This window comes from Sus scrofa, chromosome 15, assembly GCF_000003025.6.
Source record: "Sus scrofa isolate TJ Tabasco breed Duroc chromosome 15, Sscrofa11.1, whole genome shotgun sequence".
Lineage (NCBI taxonomy): Eukaryota > Metazoa > Chordata > Mammalia > Artiodactyla > Suidae > Sus > Sus scrofa.
The window spans coordinates 109523889-109547880 of record NC_010457.5 but is presented as its reverse complement, the minus strand read 5'-3'; the positions used below and the strand labels follow the sequence as shown (position 1 = coordinate 109547880).

Genomic DNA, 23992 nt, shown 5'->3' with positions numbered 1-23992 from the left:
CAAATTAATCACATTCCTGCACAGTGGAGTTCCACAGAGGGGAAACTGGGAGAGTTGGTACCTTAGAACTGCAACACTAAAATTATGGCATCAATTTTAAGGCAAATCCCAGCTCCAGTCTGAAGATGGGAAAGGAGTTACTTGATTCTGAGTTACCAGGCCCAGACTGGGTCAGATTTTCCAACCATTTACTTGAATGCTAACCAAGTCCTGTACACACATTTTAAAGTTTGGAGTGTCTTATCCTCCAGTTGCTTCTATTCCTATGAAAAGATATGTAAAAACCTTCTCTGAAAACACAAAAGAACATGGGAAGGGTCCCAACCATCCTTTTTCTTATATAACCCACAATTCGTCCTTCCCATGTGAGTTGTGGCTATAAATCATATACAGTGACTTGAGGGTATCAAACACCTCCTTCCAAAGTCCATCTAATTCTGAGTCTGAAGCTGCTAGTTGGGCAATGTAGACCTCTTATGATGTCTTTAGGAGTCATCCTAAAACTAATTCTCTTTCTCAAGGAAGAGTGAAAATCCCATCAAGAATCTAGAGCCTTGAGGAGTTCCCGTCGTGGCGCAGTGGTTAACGAATCCGACTAGGAACCATGAGGTTTCGGGTTCGGTCCCTGCCCTTGCTCAGTGGGTTAACGATCCGGCGTTGCCTTGAGCTGTGGTGTAGGTTGCAGACATGGCTCGGATCCCGCGTTGCTGTGGCTCTGGCGTAGGCCAGTGGCTACAGCTCTGATTAGACCCCTAGTCTGGGAACCTCCATATGCCGTGGGAGCGGCCCAAAGAAATAGCAAAAAGACAAAAAAAAAAAAAAAAGAATCTAGAGCCTTGAAATGGGACCTAGGGGCATATTCCAAAAATTTGAAAGCTGCTTAAATTTGGGAGGTGGTTGAGAGTCTTCTAATTTAGCATATGTATCAGGTATGCTGTGAGGAGTTCTCTAAAACTGACTTAGTAGGATTCTTGCTAAACTTTTATTTTACAAGAAAAAAAATCCTCATTGAAGAGAAGGTTTGGGAAAGATGGAATAAAGTTTGCTCAAGCAAAGAATCTTTGTCAATATATATATAGGTACAGGGAATTCCTGTTGAGGTTCAGCAATAACAAATCTAACTGTATCATGAGGATGCAGGTTCAGTCCCTGCCCTGGCTCAGTGGGCTAAGGATCCAGTGTTGCCGTGAGCTGAGGTGTAGGTCTTAGATGAGGCTGAGATCCTTTGTGGCTGTGGCTGTGCTGTGGTGTAGGCCAGCAGCTGCAGCTCCAATTCAATCCCTAGCCTGGGAACATCCATATGCCGCAGGTGCAGCCATGAAAAGCAAAAAATATATATGTACACGCACGTACATACATACGTGCACATGTATAGATACATATTTGTACACACACAGGTACATACATACATAAACACATATTATAGATACATACATATAGCCTGTCTTATTCCAAAAGTGGCATATTATAACAGTTCTTGGGCCTTTTTTTTTTTTAACTGAAACTATCTTGCTGAACACTTCACATCATATATAGATATATTTTTTGTTCCTTTTTCACCCGCAGAGGACTCCATTGTATGGAGGTGCCATAACTTCTTTGACTTAGGTGTGTCTCCTGTATATACCGTAGAATTGAGGTAGCTTATTTTTTAAATATGATTTTTTATTTTTCTATTACAGTTGATTTAGAGTTAGCTTATTTTTTAATGTCATAAAACAATGCTTTTTTGTCTTTTTTTTTTTTTTTTTTTTTAAGGGCTGCACCTGTGACGTATAGAAGTTCCCAGGCTAGGGGTCGAATCTGAGCTGTAGGCCTCAGCTTACACTCAAGCTGCAACCACAATCTATGCCTCAGCTTGTGGCAAAGCTGGATCCTTAACCCACTGAGCGAGGCTAGGGATCAAACCCGAATCCTCATGGATACTAGTTGGGTTCTTAACCCACTGAGCCTCAACGGGAATTCCCATAAACCAACCTATAACATTAGAATGTGGTTGCCAATTCTACATTATCTATGTATGACCTATCTATGAATGGCTGCCATAGAAAATGTTTCCTTCCGGGAGTTCCCGTCGTGGCGCAGTGGTTAACGAATCCGACTAGGAACCATGAGGTTGCGGGTTCGGTCCCTGCCCTTGCTCAGTGGGTTAATGATCCGGCGTTGCCGTGAGCTGTGGTGTAGGTTGCAGACGTGGCTCGGATCCTGCGTTGCTGTGGCTCTGGCGTAGGCTGGTGGCTACAGCTCCGATTAGACCCCTAGCCTGGGAACCTCCATATGCCGCTGGAGCGGCCCAAGAAATGGCAAAAAAAAAAAAAAAAAAAAAGAAAAAGAAAATGTTTCCTTCCACTTAAATTAAGCCATTATTTAGATAAGCAGGACAGAATGCTGGGAGAACAATAATCTTAGCTTTTATGTGTTTTACACATCATCTTGGACACTGTGGCTTCACAAAAGATGTCTCAGGACATGGACAACAACTTTCAGAGAGGCCTGTCTCCTAAATCCAGTGAGAATAAACTTAAGATGAGATAAATATACATTGCCTGGGAGTTGTTTCTGACATTTTATTGCTCTGTTACAGCCTAACCAAAAAGAGTATGTTGCTAAAGCAGACTGAGCCTAATAAAAAGTTCTCAGCATGTGAACTGTGGCTTCATGTAGGGTTTTTGGCAATGCCAGTCCATCTGAAAATTTCAAAGCCACCCATGAATCACATTGACCACCACGGACTGGAGAGATGGTCCTTGTAATTTCTACCATTCAAAAAATCCACGCAGAGCCACTGAGTCCATTCCTAAGCCATGTTGTGATGTTCTGGTTATATGACCAGCAAAGAAGAGTACAGAATCAGGCCATGATGAGCCAAGCTCTCAGGACAGGCAGGCACAGCTGCACTTTTCTGAATACACGTCCTACTGAGACCTTGAACAATGACAGGATCATTTCAAAACGTAGATAAAGGATACAATGATCTGATTTCTCTCATAGCCCAGAAACACATTAGGAAATTACAGATTGTCGCCTAGCATGCTCTTTGAGTAGAAAGTCACTCCTTTTGTGCTTTTAATCTTATGAAATATATTGACTGTCCTTAGTGCCTTGCCTTCTCAATCACTTCTGAGCTGAAATCCTCCCGATAAGGAATTCATCAGGTTAAAAAAAATAATAATATAGACTCTCAGCTGATGAGCTATAAAAATGATTGGGGGAGTTCCCATCGTGGCGCAGTGGTTAACGAATCCGACTAGGAACCATGAGGTTGCGGGTTCGGTCCCTGCCCTTGCTCAGTGGGTTAACGATCCGGCATTGCCGTGAGCTGTGGTGTAGGTTGCAGACGCGGCTCGGATCCCGCGTTGCTGTGGCTCTGGCGTAGGCCGGTGGCTACAGCTCCGATTCAACCCCTAGCCTGGGAACCTCCATATGCTGCAGGAGTGGCTCAAGAAATAGCAACAACAACAACAACAAAAAGACAAAAGACAAAAAAAAAAAAAAAAAAAAAGAAATGATTGGCCCTGCATTCTACTCCAAGGACAAGGCAGGATTTTCTCTAGTTTGTTTCCCCTGGTGCTGGTCCTGTTATGTCAGCCACTACAAACCAAATGATCACACATGCCAGTGACTGTCTTAGGCAGATCAGTTTATAGGCTTCCTTGCCTAAGCCAGGGCCACAGCAACGCAGGATCCAAGCCGAGTCTGCAACCTACACCACAGCTCACAGCAATGCCAGATCCTTAATCCACTGAGTGAGGCCAGGGATCAAACCCGCAACCTCATGGTTCCTAGTAAGATTTGTTAACCACTGTGCCACAATGGGAACTCCAATGCTTACTTGCTTTTCATTCCATCTTTATAACCACACAGTGAGGTAGATCCTCAGAGTTTTTTGTTTGTTTCAAAACAAAGTTAACCCAGGTTACCTCACACAATGAGACTTTATTGTAGGTATAATGATACTTTGAATGATGAAGTTGTCATTGGATATAATTTTTCAAGAATTTTAGCAGAGTGTGGTGTATATAAGTTACAGTTTGGTTTGGCAGCATACCATAACAGCAGACTCAAACTAATAGTGACTTAAACACATAAAGGCAGCTGATATCTCTAAGAAACAATAAGCTTGGAGGTGGAAGATGATTGGCACTCGGTGCCTCAAAAAATTCAAACCTGAGGTCTCTAGGAGTCTAGGCTTTTTGTAACATCTCTCCTGCACCATTCATTCCCTGATAGGAGTTCCTGTCATGGCACAGTGGAGACAAATCTGACCAGGAACCATGAGGTTGCGGGTTCGATCCCTGTCCTCGCTCAGTGGGTTAAGAATCAGGTGTTGCCGTGAGCTGTGATGTGGGTTGCAGACGAGGCTCGGATCCCAAGTTGCTCTGGCTGTGGCGTAGGCTGGCGGCTACAGCTCTGATTAGGCCCCTAGCCTGGGAACCTCCATATGCCACAGGTGGGGCCCTAAGAGGACAAAAGACAAAAAAATAAAAAAAAAAATTCATTCCCTGATAGTTGCAAAAGCACTGCTGACACTGCAGTCATCTTGTCCACCTTCCAAGGCATGCCTCCAAAGCCAAGCCAGCTTTCCTTGAAGCTCCAGACTGTGTTTACCACGTCCATCTTAGTGGCCATTCTCAGCATCTAGGGAAGCTGCAAAATACAGTGTTTTATCAGGATACAACAAGACTATTTATTTCCTAAATAAAATTGTGGTTCTGATGATAAGAAAGAAAGAAGGAATGGATTTTGAGGAGGCAATTGTGGGCCCTGGCACAGATGAATAGGAAATAATAGCACTCAGTACAGTAACAGATAGTGTAAGTGAAAAGCACTGTGAGCAATTCATGGTAGGTAATACTAATACAAATACTACTAATACTACTAATGTCTTTATTAAGACTGTCTTTTTTTTTTTTTTTGTCTTTTCTAGGGCTGCACCCATGGCATATGGAGGTTCCCAGGCTAGGGGTCTAATCAGAGCTGTAGCCGCCAGCCTACGCCACAACCACAGCAACTCAGGATTCGAACCGCGTCTGCGACCTACACCACAGCTCATGGCAACGCCGGATCATTAACCCACTGAGCAAGGCCAGGGATCGAACCCGCAACCTCATGATTCCTAGTCGGATTCGTTAACCACTGCGCCACGACGGGAACTCTGAGACTGTCTTCTTGATGTGCTTTACATATACTATATTATTGAAACCTTACAACCACACTGTGATGTAAATAATATCATTATCCCTCTTCTCCAGATAAGGAAATCAGGGCTCGGCCATAAAAAATAATGAAATAATGCCATTTACAATAACATGGATGCGACTAGAGATTCCCATACTAATGTAACCAAGCCGGGCACTGTGGGACTCCTGGGCACAAAAACCTTTCTGTGTCCCCCATTTCTTGGAGTCCTCATTCAGCCACCACGACCTTCCATGAGTTCCTAGGGACAGGTTTAGAGTTGCTAATCAGGGAAGGAAGGGAACACAAAAACAAGGGAGGAACAAAACCAACAATAGCCTAGCCTTGGGGCAGGATCCTGGTTCCCTCCCAAGGAATATACATAATAATATAGGCATCTTGTATGCCTAAGAGAAAAGTTGTTCCTTATACTTCTTTTAGAAATGAATGCTTTGTGTGTGTGTGTGTGTCTTTTTCAGGGCCACGCCCATGGCTTCTGGAGGTTCCCAGGCTAGGGGTTGAATTCGAACTGCAGCTGCAGGGCTGCATCACAGCCATACCAACGCCAGGTCCGAGCTCTGTCTGCAAACTGCATGCACCGCAGCTCACGATTCTTAACCAACTGAGCGGTGCCAGGGATCGAACCTGTGACCTTGTCAATACTCAGGTTTGTTACCACTGAGCCACAATGGGAACTCCTAGAAATGATTACTTTCAAGTTGAACAGCTTAGAGTCCTTCCCTGTCCTTCTCCCTGGCTTAATTGCACCCTGAACACAATCACGCACAAGTTAAAGATTAGGTACCCTGAGCCCAATTGCTTGTAGGTTAAATATTATTGGCACATGATGCTTTTCAGGAACTTTCCTCGATTGCTATAATCTCTGATCTATATGCTCTTACTCCAAGTGAAACTAGCCCACCGGATCCTCAGGGCAGAGCTTCCGTGTCTGCCCACCTGCATTTCTCACAAGCGTCCTATCCTAATAAATCTATTTCTTGCTTGTTACTTTGCTCTCACTGAATTCCTTCTGCGCAGAGGCATGGAGAACCTGAACTTCAGTAAGTCCAGACATAGGGTGAGTGATTCTAATTTAAAACCATGGGTTCAAGTCCCAAAGTGGGTATAGGCTGGGTTTGAGTCCTGGCACATGGGTTCAAGTCCCAATCTGTGTTCTGGCTAGGTTCAGGCTGTTAGTGCTGTCAGGTTCAGCTGGCGGACCACGAAGGGACAGATATAAGGCAAGACAATGTTCAGAGTTAGGTCTTGGTCCTCTCTACATTCCTCCTTGATTCTGAGGGTTTTCCCCTGCTCTATTACTTTCTCCCATTAACCCACTTTTTATTGCCCAGCCCTTGTGGGTGCTAACACTTTATTCGCAGCTTGCAGCCAGACCAAATCCCTCCTGTCGGGGACACTGTCGGGGACACCTTCTGTCGGCAATTTCTCGGGCCCTAATACCTGGTTAGGAAACTACCTCAGAAGAGCTAACATCTGAAATAGTTAAGTGCAAATTGACCAAATTGTGTGGTGTATTTTGAATTTGGATAACACAGGAGTTAGAGGCATCACCTCAGGGTTGGGTCTGAAACGGGTCAGGCTGCATCAATCCCACTCAATACCCCTCTGGACAGTGAGACCCCAAAGGCCTCACTTAAGGCATATGTATCTTGGAGGGATAATTCTGATACAAACACAGAAGACATTTTAACTGACCCAGCTTATGAGGCCGTCCAAAGGTCAGCCCCTCCTGAGGAGGCGCTGTGGCCCAGGTGGACGTCTCCATGTCAACAGAAGCTGTGGAAGCCCCTCCTCCAGCTGAGGCTATTGTCCCAAGGGAGGATGGAGCAAGGGATGGAAAGAGGCTCCCTCCATATTCAGGAACCTCTTCTTTGTACCCTGAGTTACCCAAGGGGCCCATCCTTAGCCCAGCTAGCACTTGCAGTGGTTTAAATTACCACAACTGCCCCTGTGGATATGCCTCTGAGAGAAGTTCCTGATGGAACTCAGGGAGCCGTTAGAATCCATGTGCCTTTCTCAATGTCTGATCTAAGTATGGCAGAGGACAAGTTGGGAAGTTTTTCTGAGGATCCTGAATGATTTGTAAAGGGGTTTATGTGACTAGTGAGATCTTTTCATCTCAGCTGGGGGAATTTACAGATCTGACTCTCCCAATGCGGCACCCCTGAGGAGAAGCAGCATATAATACTGGCAGCCAGAGCCCCTGAAGACCAATGGCAGACCAATGGCAGCCTGGGCCTGATAGGGCCATGCAGTGCACTGGGTGGGGAATGATGCTGTTCCTGAGGCAGATCCACCAGGTGAATTCTGTTGATAAAGACAGGATCATATGATTAACTGTTTAATAGAGGCTGTGAAGAAACTTACAGTAAAACCTGTAAATTATGAGAAGGTCCAACAGAGACAGGATGAAAATCCTGCAGTCTTCCAAGGGAGACGAGTGCAGGCTTTTAGGAAGTGTAAAATGTGGATCTTTCCTTCCCTGAGGGACAGGCCCTTTTGGCTATGCATTCCATAGCCTGGTCTGCCCTGGATATCAGACGCAAATTTCAGAAAGCAACTGCTGGTCCTCAGACTCCAATGAACAGTTTACTCCAACTGGCTTATTTGGTTTTCAGTAACAGGGATGAAATGGCTGAAATGCACCCAGAGAAATATGCAGAAGGATACTGGTGCAGCCTTCTCGATCTTAACCCAAAGGATTGGAAACCTTGGTAATCATAAGGAGTATGTAATCATGAGGACTGTCAGGGAAGAGGCAAGGGCGCACTTTCCTGGAGCCCGGAACGTCAATGGACAGCTGCTTTTGCATTTTTTTCTGTTCGTGCCTGATTGTCCTCTCCTTTTATTGGGAAGAGATTAATTAACCAAGTTGGGGGTCACTCTCTTTCTCACGGAGTAAGGGACCCACCCTCATCAGGAACTGATTGAATCTGAAGCTGAGGTAGAAGCCTTAGTGGACCCTGGAGTGTGGAATATCAAGGGTCCAGGCTTGGCCAAAGATATCCAGTTGAGACCTGGGCAGGAATATACCTGCAAAGAGCGGTACCCCTTAAAATCAGAGGCAGAGGGGACTACTGCTAAGGCCCTAACTTGTTTATGGAGAGAGGGTTCCCCAAAGGCGAGGTGCCACCCACAGACCAGGAAACCATGGGAGTCGAGGGACCCAAAGAAGACAATGGTGCACCTGGTCCCCAAGGTTTCCAAGCGCCTCCTCCCCCCCCCCCCCCCCCGGTGAGCCTAGCACCTCAGGTCCCATGTGTCCCTGTGGTTCCCCTGACAACCCCCCCCTCCTTGGCAAGAGTGGTAAAGCTGGAAAGCTTGGAAGCCCTGGTGAAAATGGAGCTCCTGGTCAAATGGGCCCCCATAGTGAGAAATCACACTGGACCCCCTGGCCTTGCTGGTGCTTATGGAAATGATGATGCTATTGGTGCTGCTAGACCCCTCATCCCATGGGTGCCAGTGGTCCTTCTGGCTTCCCTAGTGCTGTTGGGGACATGGCTCAGATGGTCAGTGTTGAAAAATGAGAGGCATGAACAGGGGGAGATCTTGACAAGGCTCTTTACTTCTGCAGAAGGGCGCAGGTGCTCAAAAAGCAAACACAAAGAAGAAAAGACCCTCCCTATTGATCCCTAACGCAGGCGATGTACCTGTCCCCTTCCCATCGGTCAGGTCAGGGCTCACATTCTTCTCCGGTGGCTAATTTGAAACAAATGGTTACTGGGAGAAGAGGGAAAGAGGAGGGGGGTCTCAGGAGGGCATTTCAGCCGAAACCAGAGCAAAATGGAGTCACCAAGATTTCCATTGATGGAAAAGGCATTATGTTACTTCCCACAGTTCTAAGTGTGAAGTTGGTCTCTGAGGAGCCCCTCTGGACTTTTAGCACTAGCGGCCCCCCTGGTCCCAGGGGCAACAGCATTGACCCTGAGTGCTCCTGGCAGCAAAGGAGAGCCTGGCCCCACTGGTATTCAAGGCCCCCTGGCCCTGCTGGAGAAGAGGGCAAGAGAGGAGTCCAAGGTGAACCTGGACCTACTGGCCTGCCTGGACTCCCTGGCGAGTGTTGTGGACCGGGTGCTGCTGGAGAGCCTGGCAAAACTGGAGAGCGAGGTGTTCCTGGACCTCCGGCACTGTCGGTCCTGCTGGCAAAGATGGAGAAGCTGGAGGTCAGGGACCCCCTGGACTTACAAGCCCCACTGCAGGCAAACCCAGTGACCCTGGTGCTCCTGGCCCCTGTGGAGCAAGAGGCAAGAGAGGTTTCCCCAGCGAGCATGGTGAGCCTGAGCTCCCTGGCCCAGCTGGCTTCGCTGCCCCCCCCCCCCCCCCCCCGGTGCTAATGACCAACCTGGTGCTGAAGGTTATCCTGGCACTGCTGGTGCTAAAGGCGATGCTGGGCCCTCTGGCCCATGCTCCTGGACCCAAAGATGCACATAGACGTGCTGGTCCGATGTGCTGGTCCTCCTGGCGCTACTGGTTTCGCCATACGGTGTTTAATCTCTGAGGTGATTGGGAAAATCATGTTAACCAGAGCAGCATTGGCTTTCAGCCCTCCCAACAGAAAAGGGACAGTTAGCCCGGTGTTTTACTCCTTCCCTAGGCAGGCCTACGCCCTGTCTCAGCAGGAAGTAGTTACCGAAGGGTCACCACCCCATATCCCCTTTAGGCATAAAGGGGTAAAACACCTGGAGGGGGGAATGATAGGGATGGAGTAGGCCAGTAGTTGTAGAAGTCCCAATAAAGGATCATAGATAGAAGAAAATCTAGGGGACTTTGGGAGAATGCTGTAAGTTAAGAAATTGCTCAAAAAAGCCATCAGAACAAGGCAGGATTGCTGAGTGGAAGTGCGAGAATTACCTCGAGTCAGGTCGGGGTGGGATGAGGCCTGCATTCAGGTTCAGACCAAGGGCAGGAATTTGAGGACCACCCTTCTGCTAATTTGAATACATACCTTACCGGATACTTAGGAGAATCTGCTACTCCCAGAAAGGAAGAGGTGGGCTTTTCCAATCCCTACTCCCCCTGGATGATAGAACTGTAGCCCACCGGATCCTTGGGGCAGAGCTTCCGCACCTGTCCGCTTGCATCTCTCGCAAGCGTCCTATCTGAATAAATCTATTTCTTGCCTATCAATCACTTTGTCTCTTGCTGAACTGATTCTGTGCAGAGGCATGAAGAACCTGAACCTCAGTAAGTCCAGACACAGGGTGAGTGATTCTAATTTAAAACTGTGGGTTTGGGAGTTCCCATCGTGGCTCCATGGTGAATGAATCTGACTAGGAACAATGAGGTTGCCGGTTCGATCCCTGGCCTCACTCAGTGGGTTAAGGATCCGGTGTCGCTGTGAGGTGTGGTGTAGGTCATAGACCTGGCTTGGATCCCGCGTTGCTGTGGCTCTGGCATAGCCCGGTGGCTATAGCTCCGATTAGACCCCTAGCCTGGGAACCTCCATATGCCACAAGTTCGGCCCTAGAAAAGACAAAAAGTTTATAAATTAATAAATTAATTAATTAATTAAATGGTGGGTTTAAGTCCCAATGTGGGTTTAGGCTGAGTTTGAGTCCTGGCACATGGGTTCAAGTCCCAATCTGGGTTCTGGATAGGCCTAGGCCGTTAGTGCTGTCGGTTTCACAAGTGCTGTCATTCTAGGCAATGACCCAGCTGACCACCATCATGATGCTGCCAAGATCCCTGAGGTCAGCTTTGATGACCAAGATTCCCCCAAAGAATGCATGCCTGCCCCAATCCTGATTCCTATCTGAAAACCTGTTTTTCTCCTTTTTCCTATAAAACTCCCTGAAATTCTTCCCAAAGGAGGGCACAGTCTTAGCCTGTGTGACCCTCCTTTGCCTGGAAAAGCAATAAAAACTATCTTTTTCTCCTTTACCCAAAACTCTGTCTCTCCATTTCAGAATTCAGCACTGGTAGACAGAAACTGAATTTTGGCAACAAATTTGGGGAGCTCATCCAGGATCTGCCTGTGGGTAGGTGGCCCCGCAGGGCTCTCAGCTTGATCAGACACTCTAAGGTTTCTCTCCATGCCAGTCTCCCTTGGGGCGAGGGGAGTGGTGGAGCACTCTTCTCTGAGGCCAGATCGCTGAGTTTCCTGCCGCAGGGCGGAGCTGGGTGCTGAGCAGACCTGACTGGCCATCTCGGATGTTGGAACTCCTGGAAAAGTGGTCGGAAGGCAAGGGCCACCCCAGTAGCTGCTGAGGGTCCACTGGCCTTGGGGGAACTCCTTCTTTTCCCTCTGCTCCTGCTGACCAGAACTTCCCACTTCCAGAAGCCTTTTTGGGAAGGAGAAAAATAGTGTCTGGGACATTGTGACTCCTCTGCCAGCATCTGGGTAACTCCCCCGGGGTGCACTCCAAGGCCCCTTGGACCTTGTCCATCTGGGGAACCTTTGGCTCCCGTTTGGGGATTTTCCTTTTGGGAGATAGATCCCACTTGTAATTTTCTGGCTCCCCTTTGGCTGGCGAGGATTCGGGTTTTGCTTCAGGTTTTGTGCACGCATATTTAATCCATCTGATGATACCCTAGGAGAGGTTTTAATAGAGTTCCTAGCCTAACCCTCAGTTTTATGAGCTAAGGAAAAACAAAGCCAATCTGGGGAACATCTCTGAAATTCCATTAGGCAGTCCTCTGGGGAAGATCATAGGCGACTATATCTGGGAACCAATGACTAAGATACCACAGCTTTCTTGGTTGAAGATACTGAGGGGTCTGGGCTGAGTGTTTAGGTAAGAGACTGATCTGACACTTTTCCTCAATTCTGCTGTCTTGATGGAATTTGTCAGGGTGAAGATGAAAGTATTACATTCCTGTCCCCGAAGAAAAGGGACAAGGAGTTCCCGTCGTGGCTTAGTGGTTAACAAGTCTGACTAGGAACCATGAGGTTGCAGGTTCGATCCCTGGCCTTGCTCAGCGGGTTAAGGATCTGGCATTGACATGAGCTGTGGTGTAGGTCGCAGACGTGGCTCAGATCCCGCGTTGCTGTGGCTTTGGCATCGGCCGGTGGCTACTAATCCAAATTAGACCACCTTGCCTGGGAACCTCCATTTACCGCAGGAGTGGCCCTAGAAAAGGCAAAAAAAAAAAAAAAAAAGGGACAAGGCTCCTTCTGGCCGGTTATCATTTTCTGAGTTGACTGAGAAATTTAATGGGGGTGGTGGAGGCCGAGTCCTCACGCTGTGCAGTGGTCTCATAGGGAAAAACCCACTCTTTAATTAAAACCTGCTAAACTGGGAATTCAAATAAGAACTGGCCATTCAGCGAGCTGAGCACCTGTGGTGTCCTAGATGCCACTGGGAGACCCGAGACACTCTCAGTAAAAGGGAGCTGAAGCAACTCTGGGCTAAATCCTAGAGGAACTAAGCTCTGAAGCAGCATTGTCCCACTGCATAATGTCATTAGTAAACTTTATCCCTGACAAACTCAACTTTAAAATAGGAAATAAGAGTTCGCATTGTAGCACAGCAGAAATGAATCCAGCTAATATCCATGAGGATGCTGGTTCAATCCCTCGCCTCACTCAGTGGGTTAAGGATCCATCATTGCCTGAGCTGTGGTGTATGTAGATTACAGGTGCAGCTCATATCTGGCATTGCTGTGGCTGTGGTATAGGCTGGTACAGCTCTGATTGGACTCCTAGCCTGGGAACTTCCATATGCCACAGGTGCAGCCCTAAAAAGCAAAATAAATAAATAAAATGGGAAATAGAGTCTCAAACAGAAAAATGAGGAGATCCAGAAATCCATCTTCCAACTAACACCTCAGCCAGATTTATGTATGTACAAAACTTATACTTGCAAGTATCCACTTAATTGAGTATTAAAGGAAAAAGTTTTACCCTAAAATTAGTCAGGAGTTGCCATTGTAGCTCAGCAGTAACGAATCTGACTAGCATCCGTGAGGATGCATATTTGATCCCTGGCCTTGCTCAGTGGTTTAAGGATTCAGCATTGCTGCAAGCTGCAGCATAGATTGCAGACAAGGCTCAGGTCCCGTGTTGCTGTGGCTGTGGTGTAGGCCAGCAGATACAGCTCTGATTCAAGCCCTAGTCTGGGAACTTCCATATGCTGCTGATGTGGCCCTAAAAAAAAAAAAAAAAAAAAAAAAAAATCAAAATAGTCAAAATGGGCTGTTTTATTTCATATGCAGTTATTAGAGAAAACTACCTTGGGAAAAAAAAAACTTTTCAGAATTCTCAACTCTGGTGGGATATCCCTTCTTTGCCTTGACTGACATCCCAACCACTCAGGGTTCTTGAGGACCTGGGTCACCCGCCAACAGACCAGACTCAGCGGCCACAACTGGGACCTGGTCCCCCCGATATATGGAGTGCTGGCCAGAGTGCCCCGAATGGGTAAGGAACAAGAGATTCGTTGAACTTTCCCCTTCCCTCTCCCTTTCCTCTTTTCAAACTCAAGCTGGCCTCTTTTCCTCTCTTTGAAACCTTTGAAGACCCAAGATATTTCTTGTTTCCTGTGTTTATTAGTACTTGGACCTGAAGGTTCCATATCTCTGTAGGTTTTCTGATAGACTGCAACCTTGGATTAAAAGAAGTGTCTGATTAGGACGGCCATGCCTGTGTGAATTGTACTTTATGGGGTTTTTTCATTTGTTTTTTTTTTGTTTTTGTTTTTGTTTTTTGCTTTTTAGGGCCGTACCCGTGGCACATGGAGGTTCCCAGGCTAGGGGTCTAATTGGAGCTGTAGCCACCAGCCACAGCCATAGCTACAGCAATGAGGGATCCAAGCCGCATCTATGACTTAAACCACAGCTCATGGCAACGCCGGATCCTTAACCCACTGAGCGAGGCCAGGGATCGAACCCACAACCTCGTGATTCCTAGTCAGATTCGTTTCCACTGCACCCTGATGGGAACTCCAGGATGTGTGTTTTCAGTAAAGAGGAATAAAGAATGGAATTGCATTTTTTTTTTTTTTTTTGGTCTTTTTAGGACTGCTCTCATGGCACATGGAAGTTCCCAGGCTAGGGGTCAAATTGGCGCTACAGCTGCTGGCCTGTACTACAGCCAGAGAAGTCTGGGATCTGAGCCACATCTGTGACCTACACCACAGCTCATAGCAACGCCAGATCCCCGACCCAGGGATTGAGCCTGCATCCTCATGGATACTAGTCAGATTCATTTCTGCTGCACCATAATGGGACTCCCTGGAATTGCATTTGATTGAGAGAAGAGGAAGTAAGTCTGCCGTATAGCTTATTGTTTTGAATGGAAAAATAGGTATAGAATAATATGGATATAGAAAGTGATGGAAAGTTTATGGGAAGTGGACACTGAGAAAATTGTTTTGTGCATGGTCAGGACTAATCGAGTAAATTAATTCTATTTATTTATTTATTTTTATTGCTTTTTAGGGTAACATCCCAGGCACATGGAAGTTCCCAGTTAGGGGATGAATCAGAGCTATAGCTGCTGGTCTATGCCACAGCCACAGGCCAGAGCAACTTGGGATCTGAGCCGTATCTGTGACCCATACTACAGCTCACGACAAGGGGAATATTCATACTGAAAAAGATGTAACTTAAAAGGGCTGTTTCCAGGCTAGAAGGAAGCCCCTCAGTGGGTTAAGGATCCAGTGTTGCCATGAACTGTGGTGTAGGACACAGATGCAGCTTGGATCTGGCATTGCTGTGACTGTGGCATAGACTGGCAGCTGCAGCTCTGATTCCACCCCTATCCTGGGAACTTCCATAGGCTGCAATATGCCTAAATTAAAAAAAAGAAAAAAGAAAAAAGATAGAATAGATAAACAATGAGGTGCTACTGTGTAGTGCAGGGAACTATATCTAGTCTCTTAGGATAGACCATGATGAAAGATAATATAAGAAGGGAGGGAGGGAGAGAGAGAGGGAGAAAGAAAGAATGAAAGAAAGGAAGAGGAGTTTCATCATGGCTCAGCAGAAATGAATCTGACTAGCATCCCTGAGGATGCAGGTTCGATCCCTATCCTCGCTCATTGGGTTAAGGATAAAGGGTTGCCTTGAGCTGTGGTGTGGGTCACAGATGCTGCTCAGGCCCTCATAGCTATGGCTGTGGTGTAGGCCAGCAGCTACAGCTCTAAGGCCTAGGCTGGGAACTTACAATGCGGCAGATGCAGCCCTAAAAAGACCAGGAAAAGATGTAAGAAAGAAAGAAGGGAGGGAGGGAGGAGAGAGAAAGAGAGAGAGAGAAAGAACGAAAAAAAAGAAAACCAGGGCTTGAAGAATTTTAGAAACTTGCTTAATTTAGCCTGTCAGTGAGGGAGCATTTGGAATTAGAATCTAGGTTCTCCCAAAGCCCAATATTTTACAGTCAGTATGTGGTAGATTCCACTCTTCCTCTGAAATGGGCATCTAATGACAAAATTGAGAGTCTGTCCTAGAGAAGAAAGACTTCTAGGGCACATGTAGTCATACCCTTCTTGGGCCCTTTATTTCTCTCTCTCTCTTTTTTTTTTGTTTTTTGTTTTTTTTTTGTTTGTTTGTTTGTTTATTTTTAGGGCTGCACCTGTGGCTTGGCAAGTTCCTAGGCTAAGGATCTAATCAGAGCTATAGGTGCTGGCCTACATTACAACCACAGCAACTCGGGATCCAAGCTGCATCTGCAACCTACACCACAGACCAAGGCAAAACCGGATCCTTAACCTAGTGAGCAAGGCCAGGGATTGAACCCATGTCTTCATGAATACTAGTCCGGTTCCTTACCACAGAGCCACAACAGGAACTCCTGGGTCCCTTTATCTCCATGTGCGATGTTAATCAATCTAACTCTGCTTTTTGTGCCATTGAGTAATTTCTTCAATGCCATTTAGACTTTCTGTTTTGGTCATAAATGTTTTCATCTTTGTTTTTTGGGTTTTTTTTTTTTTTGCTTTTTAGGGCCGCACCTGCGGCATATGGAGGTTCCCAGGGTAGGGGTCCAATCAGAGCTACAGCTGCCGGCCTACACCACAGCTGTAGCAATGTGGCATGTGGCATCTGAGCTGCATCTTCGACCTACACCACAGCTCATGACAACGCGGGATCCTTAACCCACGGAGCGAGGCCAGGGATCAAACCCGAATCCTCACAGTTCCTAGTCGGATTCATTTCCACTGCACCACAACAGGAAGTCCTGCTTTCATCTTTGTATTTATCATCCTTATGAGCATTGGTACCATAATAACTTGTTTCTGGTTTTGTTTTTTTCAGGTAACTTTCCAAGTGTGATATTTATTGTGACGTTTTAATAAAGAAAATAAAAAACATTGAATATGCTTTTAAAATTATGCTTTCGGAGTTCCCGTCGTGGCGCAGTGGTTAACGAATCTGACGAGGAACCACGAGGTTGCGGGTTCGGTCCCTGTCCTTGCTCAGTGGGTTAATGATCCGGCGTTGCCGTGAGCTGTGGTGTAGGTTGCAGACGCGGCTCGGATCCCGCGTGGCTGTGGCTCTGGCGTAGGCCGGTGGCTGCAGCTCCGATTCAACCCCTAGCCTGGGAACCTCTATATGCCGCGGGAGGGGCCCAAGAAATAGCAACAACAACAACAACAACAACAAAAAGACAAAAGACAAAAAAAAAAAAAAAAAAAGCATAAGTGATAAAACATTGAAAAAAATAAAATAAAATAAAATTATGCTTTCGAATGCCATAAATTTGTGTCCATTTGGAGAAGGCTCACGGACTCTAACTGAAGCTATAAACGTGCAACTCTTGCCAGCTGACTCTGAAGGATGTAAGAGAATATTTTCTTTTTCCATTTCACTATGCTTATAATTCAACATTTCTCCCCATTTTTCTTCTTGAGTTTCATAACATTTAATTGGAAAATATTAACTGGCTTAATAACTGGGCCCCACCAAATAGCATGCTTGGCATGACTTAACGTTTTTAAAGTCTCATTATATTAAATGTCTCATTATTGTAATTACACTGCTACAAATGTAGTGGATAGCACATAACATCATTATTTAATTTTAGGGAAAAGCTTTCTAAGTTGTTTATTGACAATACCGGATGCTGTTTATATTTGCCTAAATTGCAGCCTGTAGTAGAGTTTTATATTTCACTTTCATATTTCTTAAAATGTGCTTATCTTTGGGACCCATATTCATACACTTCATTTCAGCCTAAGATGTACCAGGAATTGCCTTGAAGACACGTTTGACAGAACTGCAACTTTTGTGTTCTAGAATGGCAATAAACTTGCCATTTTTTTAAATGCCTGAAAGAGCATTTGTAGAATGTGCTATTATGAGGTCATTTAAAAAGCATGTTTTTAAATAACCTACAGTAACATGAAAAAATCCTCATGGTGGAAACAAAATAAGCAGGTTATAAAATTGCAAGTGCATATAACCACTATGGAAAACAGTATAGAGATATCTCAGAAAACTGAAAATAGAACTACCGTATGATCCAGCAATCGCACTCCTGGGCAAATATCCAGACAAGACTTTCATTCAAAAAGATTCATGCACCTCTGTTCATTGCAGCACTATTCACAATAGCGAAGACAAACAACCAACCTAAATGTCCATCCACAGATGAATGGATTAAGAAGATGTGATATATATACACAATGGAATACTACTTAGCCATTAAAAAGAACAAAATAACAGCATCTGCAGCAACATAGATGGAACTATAGACTCATACTAAGTGAAGTGAGTCAGAAAGAAAAAGACAAATATCATATGATATCACTTATATCTGGAATCTAATATGCTGCACAAATGAACCTATCTACAGATAAACAAATTCATGGACATAGAGACCAGACGTGGTTGCCAAGGGGGATGGGGAGGGAGTGGGATGGACTGGGAGTCTGGGATTAGTAGATGCAAACTATTGCAATTGGAGTGGATAAGCAAAGAGGTTCTGCTGTATAGCACAGGGAACTATATCCAGTCACTTGTCACTTGTGATGGAATATGATGGAAGATATTACGAGAAAAAGAATGTATATGTGCGTATGACTGTGTCACTTTGCTATACAGCAGAAATTGACATAACGTTGTAAATCATCTATAATTTTTAAATTGCAAGTACAATCTATTCTAACATATACATATTTTTGTCTTTTTAGGGCCGCACCTGTGGCGTATGGAGGTTCCCAGGCTAAGGGTTGAATTGGAGCTGTAGCCGCCGGCCTACGCCACAGCCACAGCAACTCGGGATCCGAGCCATGTCTGCGACCTACACCACAGCTCACGGCACCGCCAGATCCTTTAACCCAGTGAGCGAGGCCAGGGATCGAACCCGCATCCTCATGGTTCCTAGTCAGATTCATTAACCACTGAGCCACAACGGGAACTCTTCTCTTCTCCCTTTAAATAAACACTTAATGCCCTCAGTACCCTCAGTCTCTCTGCCAAATTCTTTCTCCAAAGGGACAAAGTGCTGGGGACTTACATCAAGGAGTTAAAGTTCAGCATTCTGCCCCCACGGCTACCCGAGAACATGCAGAGGCCGCATTTCGGCAACTGGAGGAGTAATCATCACTGATGTCTAGAATTGCTGACGCACAGCAATCACACACAAAAAAGAAGGCTTTCGCTGGTCTTATTATTGGTGCTAAGTTCCCCAAAGACAGTGCACTCCCTTATTGCCTGCACGGGCAGATCTCTCATTGCTCCTCCTTTCATGCATCAGCGTTCCATAGTTAAGCTGGTCAAAGCTGGTTTCGTTCATTTAATCATTTTATAATGCATTCAGGTTTTATGAGGGAAGCCTTGGGGATTCATATTTTTTAAGTGACCAAACTTAAAACTCCTTATGCAAGAAAAATGATTGCCCAATGACTTATCTTTCCGTTTACGCAGTTGTCCTAACTTCAAGAAACTCAACAGGAAAAGAATTAGAGAGGGACCTCAAGATTATAAGTGCAAACTCCCTGAGGGTCCATATGGAAGTGGTCCATGAGTGAGGAAGATGGAGAGCGCAGTGTGGGTGAAAGATGTCAAAATGGAAAGAAATGCCTGCCAGAAGTGGCCAGGTGGCACTGGGAGCAGCCAATACTCAGCCTCCTCCAAGGATATACTCAGTATATCCTTGTAGGGCACAGGCCCATTGCCACTCGGATCTGGCAGTTTTTCCCTAGGGAGCCAACACTCCGATGTCTATAGAAGGTCCCCTGATTTTTAAATGATGGAAATTAAATCAAACTCTAGAAAATACTTCATCGCAAACAAAACACATCCACAGCTGCAGTACGCCCGCCTTTTCCTAATGAAAAATGTAAGCAGTGATGGAACCAATTACAGGAGTCAAGAAAATACGCTTTATTCCCCAATCCCTTCCTTTTCTCCAAATGTGACATTTTACAAAAATCCAGATACACTTACATCATATCCATAGTCTGCAGTTTAACTGAGAAAGGCAGCATAATTAGGATAAATAGTTGGGAGTGGCCTGAACTCCAGAGCCCTCCTTTCTCTTGAGTCAGGCCCAAGTATAGTGTCACCCAGATGCCTGTTGCCTAAGTGATATATACCAGATTTATTTAACCATGGGCAAACCACATTTTTTTTCCTAGGGCAGTTACTTAAAAGACTATTTACCTCCCTTAGTTACAAAAGAGGAAATACTTCTTCCAAGACTCAGAGTAGCCGCAGCCAGTGCTCCCGGAGAAATTATGAACCACAAAGATTCCGAGCCCTGAAGCCTTTGCCCACCCACCTCCCTGCAGCTGAACGGCACAGACACATTCAGAGAGGTGAGTGTTTGCCTAGCCCTCCAAAACTTTCAGGCCCTGAGCATCTTAGATCATTTGTTAAGAACACCATTCTAAATCCCTATATGTAGATCTCTTCTGATTTGGCTTTTGGCATATCAAAAGAGCAGGGTTTTTTGAATGAAAGAAAACCTTAAAAGCTGTTCTCCCCCAATTCCACGGGTAATTAGATCTTTGTGTATTTTCGTTGAAAAGCTCTATGCTAAATCCTCTAACAGATTTATAGACAATCCTCAAGGCTCAGTTCCTGCAGTGGCCATATAGAAAGTGAAGCAAGAATTTGGAGAAGGGAGTTCCCACTGTGGTGCAAGGGGATCGGCAGCATCTTAGGAGCACCAGGACGCAGGTTTGATCCCCAATCCCTGGCCCGGGACAGTGGGTTAAGAATCTGGCATTGCTGCAGCTGTGGCTTAGATGGCAGCTATAGCTCCGATCTGATCCCTGGCCTTGGAACTTCATATTCTGAGGGGCAGTCAAAAAAATGAAAAAGTTTTTTGGAGAAGGCTTTGTCCTCTGGTTTAAGGGGCATGGAGGTGGCCCTATACAACCAGGCTGGCATGGCTCCTTGGTGTGACCTCCCAGAGGCCCCAAGTCTGCCACTGTGAGTCCCTAGGAAAGGCTTTGCATGGGTCCAGACCTCTGTTGATTCCACTGAAGTTCTAGCCTCCAACTCTGCTTACCCCGAAGAGACGGACCCAAGAAGGGCATTTACACAAGCCGACAACCATCTTCCTGCACGACAAGAGGAAAAAAACAGTCTTTCCCTTTTTCACGATTCAGCCACTTTTAAAAGAAAATGTCCATCTGTATCATATTATCTCTTTTCCAATGGTTATGTTCTGTGCCAGTTCTTTTTCTTTTTTTGCTCCTGTTCATGCTCCTGTTCCTGCTGCTTCTCCTCCTCACAAACAATAACGAAAAGATTAGAAATAATCAGTAACAAAACTCAAAATGATCCTATTGGATTATTGGATTCTGCCAAGTAGCTACTTCTGAAATTTCTTTCTTTTTTTCATTCTTTCTTTTTTTTTTTTTTTTTTTTTTTTTTTGCTTTTCAGGGCCACACTCTTGGCATATGGAAGTTCCCAAGCTAGGGGTTGAATCGGAGCTACAGCTGCCGGCCTATGCCACAGCCACAGCAGTACAGCATCCAAGCCATGTCGACCTATACCACACGGCAATGACAGATCCTTAACCCACTGAGTGAGGCCGGGGATCGAACCCACATCCACATGGATGCTAGTCCAGTTCATAACCTGCCTGTTGAGCCAGAATGGGATCTTCTGAAATTTCTATCACCAGAGTATTCAGGTGTTTGGGGCAAGTATGCTGTTTTAACATCAAACGAGAAAGGAAAAGAATAAGGAATTTCTTTTTTTTTTTTCCTTGCCTTTTCTAGGGCCACTCCCGCAGCATATGGACATTCCCAGGCAAGGGGTTGAATCTGAGCTATAGCTGCTGGCCTACGCCACAGCCACTCAGGATCCGAGCCGAGTCTGTGACCTACACCATAGCTCACGGCAATACCAGATCCTTAACCCACTGAGCAAGGCCAGGGATCGAACCCACAACCTCATGCTTCCTAGTCGGATTTGTTAACCACTGAGCCACAACGGGAACTCCAAGAATTTCTTGATCATATCAAAAGATGGGAAGCCAGGTTGCTGACCCCAATTTTTTGTGGAGGAGTTGAGGTGGGAGAGGAGATCTTAACATCATCCAATGTATTCTAACTCTTAGAATAGAATCTCTTTGAAAGAACAATTGTCTAACAGTGAAATTTCTAGCATCAGCGGAGGAAAGCTATTTTTATTTAATTTATTTACACATTTATTGGACGGGAGTTCCCATCATGGCTCAGGGGAAACGAATCTGCCTAGGAACCATGAGGTTACCAGTTCCATCCCTGGCCCCTCTCAGTGGGTTAAGGATCTGGCATTGCCGTGAGCTGTGGTGTAAGTGACAGATGTGGCTTGGATCCTGAGTTGCTGTGGCTGTGGTGTAGGCCGGCGGCTACAGTTCCAATTCGACCCCTAGCCTGGGAACCTCCATATGCCGCGAGGGTGGCCCTAAAAAGACAAAAGACAAAAAAAAAAAAAAAAAAAAAAAATTTACACATTTACTTTTGGCCACAGCATGTAGCAGCTTGATGTGGGATCTCAGTTCCCAGGCCAGGGATCAAACATGGGCTGAAGCCTGAAAATGCCCAGTCCTAGCTACTAACCTACCAAGGAACTCTCCAAGAAAAGCTATTTTTTTTTTTTTAAAAAAGACCCCATTTCCCAAAACACTATGATAGAGACGCTATGTATCTTCTGCTCCAAGCCCAGTTGGCTCTACAGATCTGCTTATACACACATGCCTCCCTCCCTCTCTCTCTCTCCCCCTTGAAACCCTAACCACAACAAGCTTCAGAGAACTTACAGTGATTTAGAAAGTGCAGGAACTCTCCTGAAAGCACTTTTTCCAGCAGAAGTCATTCCTCCTAGCCACTCAATTCTGGAAACATCTCTTCTCATGGAAAGATGGATAGTTTAATGATTTTTTATTTTTATTTATTTGTTTGTTTATTTTTGGTCTTTTGCATTTTTAGGGCCTCACCCACGGCATATGGAGGTTCCCAGGCTAGGGATCGAACCAGAGCTGTAGCTGCCAACCTACACCACAGCCAAAGCAACTCGGGATCAGAGCCACGTCTTTAACCTATACCCCAGCTCACGGCAATGCCAGATCCTTAACCCACTGAGGGAGGCCAGGGATCGAACCCACGTCCTCATGAATACTAGTTGGGTTTGTTAACCACTCAGCCAAGATGAGAACTCCTGGGTAACTAATGATTAAATGTCTTAAGAGCATGGTGTTAGGAATCAGAACACCTGTGACTAAACTCCTACTCTGCAATTTACAGGAGAGTCTCTCTTAACAGATCTCCAGTGAACTGACTCACCAGCTTCCCCAGTGCAGGTAAGTTATGTCAAAAGTAGTTAAAGCACTCCAGGGAGTTCCCATCGTGGCGCAGTGCTTAATGAATCCAACTAGGAACCATGAGGTTGCGGGTTCGATCCCTGGCCTTGCTCAGCGGGTTAAGGATCCGGCATCGCCGTGAGCTGTGGTGTGTGTCACAGACTCGGCTCAGATCCTGGGTGGCTGTGGCATAGGCCAGCAGCTATAGCTCCGATTCAACCCCTAGCCTGGGAACCTCCACATAGCGCATTTAACTGCTTTTGAATAAAGGTCAACCATAAGGCAAGTCTTAGGATGTGGAAGGGGAGCTCCTCAGACATACATCAACTATAGGGCCGATTAGGAGAGAGATTTTATGTACTGTCCTTGATTTGTGGGGACCAGTTTCAATGCTAAGTAAGCATGTGTTACAATTCTGTTGTTTTAGGTGGTAGCTAAAACTTAAAAATAAAAAGGCTGACACTTTCCTGGATTTCAGTGTGAGCTGTGCTTAAACTCTGCTTGACATACGGGTAAATTCTTAAGAAATGTCATTTCTCTTGTCTTTTTTCTCTGCCCTTTGTTACTCAATGCTTCACACGCTAAACCAGGTAAAATAACCAGAACTTCCTGAAATTCCCTTCAAAAATGTCTTTTGTGGATGAAATTATACTTTGTGTGATTATAGAAGACAGCATTAGTATAGGAACATAGCTAATGCCAAGGGGTGGGAACTGGTGACTGGATATCTTCTCTAGCAGATGGGTTACTATGACCTCACCAAGTGACCTACACTCAGATGACAGTGACAAGAAATATGCCAAGATGAGGAGTTCCCACCGTGGCTCAGTGGTTAACGAATCCGACTAGGAACCATGAGGTTGTGGGTTCGATCTCTGGCCTTGCTCAGTGGGTTAAGGATCCCGCGTTGCTGTGGCTGCGGTGTAGGCCAGCGGCTACAGGTCCAATTCGACCCTTAACCTGGGAACTTCCAAATGCGGCAGGTGTGGCCCTGAAAAGATACAAGACAAAAAAAAAAAAAAGTTGTGAATTATATTCCATCCTGAGCTAAGCAAAGGGACAGGGCCGGGGGGGTTAAAGGTCGAGAGAGGCAATTCACGGAAAGTAAAAGA

At 45.6% G+C, this 23992-nt stretch overlaps 1 protein-coding gene across 3 annotated transcripts in view; it reads left to right on the top strand.

The window, feature by feature from the left end:
* The window catches only part of GPR1 (G protein-coupled receptor 1), a 61854-nt gene continuing 56811 nt past the window's right edge, over positions 18950 to 23992 (top strand). Inside the window, exons 1-2 of one of the 3 annotated variants that reach the window (XM_013984415.2) lie at positions 18950 to 19898; positions 22825 to 22880. The gene's annotated coding sequence lies outside the window, so the exon portion shown is untranslated. The remainder of the gene's footprint in view (positions 19899 to 22824; positions 22881 to 23992) is intronic. The other 2 variants (XM_005672112.3, XM_021074587.1) reach the window with 2 other exon arrangements.